Here is a 2,439-nt window from a genome sequence, read left to right as displayed (position 1 = left end):
CATATGAGGCTATTGAAAATACCATGACTTGGGTCAGGTGCACCTTAGTCCTCAAACTGGTATCTTCATTCCTGAACACTTTAAAAGAGGTCTTGTGCAGCAGATGTGCCTATTTGACTGCTGCTTCCATGAGTGTTGAAATAAGTCACACATTTACCTTAATGTCCTTTCATAGCTTCTCCTAGCCTTTAGGTAAAATGCCAAGATCTCTGTGATATGGGACTAGGAGACTGTCCCTTCCAGTCCTGACACTCACAAGCCAGGGCAACATAGGGTTGTTTCCAGAGGCCATTGAAGCATGGTCACCTGAGGGTCATTTCTTCCTAAAGCATTAGTCCTTGCCAACTCTAACTATCTAACTACAAAAGATGCATTTCTCTCACACATCTGTCTGTCTCTTCTTTCCCAGTAGGTTGGAGTCTAGAAAACATTTCAGTAGACTTACCAGTAGTGAAGGTTTTAAGTTTGGGGTTTCTTTCAAAGAATTAAAATTTTGCACTGGATCCTGGTGATTTTGAAGGTCTCTGGGTGGCATGAAGGAGTTGCATTCAATTACTAAACTAAAAGTTGGTGGTTCAAATCCACCCAGAAGCATCACAGAAAAAAAGACCTAGAGATCCTCTTCCATAAAATCACAGCCAAGAAAACCCAATGGAGCAGCTCTACTTTGTGAAAAATGGGGTCACCATTGGTCAGAATTGACTTTGGGGATTGGGTAGTGTGGTGGGTTTTACTGGGTGGGTTCTACATTTCCAGCTGCACAAGATAGGAGGGTACCCTCACCTTGGGGATTGGGTAGTGTGGTGGGTTTTAATGAGAGGATTCTATATTTCCAGCTGCACAGGATATGAGGGTACCCTCACCTTTCTTGTTGCGAAATGATGTCGAGTTACTTCCGACTCATAGTGACTCTGTATAGGGATTCCAAGATCAAATGGTGGGTTTGAACTGCCAACCTTACAGTCACCAGTCCAGTGCTTATTCAATAGCACCAAACCCAGGCAAAGAAATAGTAATACCAAAACTAAATACCTCCTGGTGTGGTGCTGCAGGGTAATGCACTGGACTGTATGATCGGTTTGAACCTCAAGGTCAGTGGTTCAAGCTCACAACTGCTCCTTGAAAACTCTACACAGGGTCACTGTGAGTCGTAACCTACTTGACAGCATTTGACAACAACTATACACCATGTGTAGTGTAGATTCTGCCCTGGGATTGTGCAGAACTGAGTATGGAGACACCAAGCAATGAAATGAACATACTATGGGGTGGAGATGGGCACAGTTGCTGGTCAGAGCCTGATGAATTCGAAGTTTGTGTTCTTGTATTAGGAGGCTTTAGTAAACCAGATGTCTCACTCTGCCTTCTCTCTCTTTCTCCCATAGTTGCCATGTTGTGTGGGGTGTCTGAGGTAGACCAGATGTTTCACTCTACCTCCTTCACTGTCTCCCTTAGTTACCATATTGTGTGGGGTGTCTGAAGCAGATCAGATGTCTTACTCTGTCCATTCTCTCTCTCTCCCAGCTCCAGGAGGCCTTTGGTTGGGAACCCTTCATCCACCTCTTTGCAGAGTACCAGACCCTCTCCCGCGTACCCACACATAATGCTGGCAAGATGAACTTGTGGGTGAAGAAGTTTTCTGAAAAAATGCAGAAGAACCTAGTGCCTTTCTTTAAGGCCTGGGGCTGGCCGGTGCAGAAGGAAGTGGCCGACAGCCTGACCGGCTTACCTGAGTGGCAGGAAGATCCCATGAAATTATATGCACCTCCTCTTACACATGAGAAGTTGGAGAAATATTCACTCTGGAACAAGATCACTGGATGGAACATACCTTATCCTTTCTTCATCAACCCCAAATTTCAACTTTACCTTCATCTTAATCTTGTTCAGCATCACCTTTAGTAAGGCAGAGATTGGAGAACCATTTTCAAAATGAGCACTTTTTATCTAGTTTAATTTTGGGAACCTGTCAGATGTGTTCCCTGGTTTGCATTTGCTTTAACTGGTGACAGGGGTCACTCACACCCAGTGATTTAACCCTAGACCTGCCTTTTTTTGGGTACCTTTGGAGCACCTTTCTTCTAATCCTGAAACCATCTCATGCATTTCAATGATGTCTTTGCCTCAATGTCTTAAATACAGTAGATGGTCAACAAGGGCTTGTTAAGATGAATGATAACTGCCACCTCCTGATGCAGAGCTCAAGGTGTGCCCACCAGGATGCCAGGTGCTTTAACTCCACCAAGTCCTCTCATGACTGCAGCAAGCCTACAATCAGGACCTCACTTCAAAAAGAGAACGTTTTCCAGAAATTAAAGCTCCAACGCAATAAATTTTTCACTCCACAGAGGCATGTGCCATGAGTGCACTATGAGGTTAAGAACCTCTTGCTGACCGTCCAAACCATAGGCTCTGAGGATCAGACTCTAGCCACCTAGT

The 2,439-nt window shown here is 44.6% G+C and overlaps 1 pseudogene; it reads left to right on the top strand.

Annotated features, from left to right (window-relative positions):
- LOC102820109 overlaps positions 1 to 2,439 on the top strand; it is a 59,530-nt pseudogene that overhangs the window by 14,515 nt on the left and 42,576 nt on the right.

Source organism: Chrysochloris asiatica, unplaced genomic scaffold, assembly GCF_000296735.1.
Source record: "Chrysochloris asiatica unplaced genomic scaffold, ChrAsi1.0 scaffold00041, whole genome shotgun sequence".
NCBI lineage: Eukaryota > Metazoa > Chordata > Mammalia > Afrosoricida > Chrysochloridae > Chrysochloris > Chrysochloris asiatica.
This window is presented reverse-complemented; position numbering and strand designations above follow the sequence as displayed.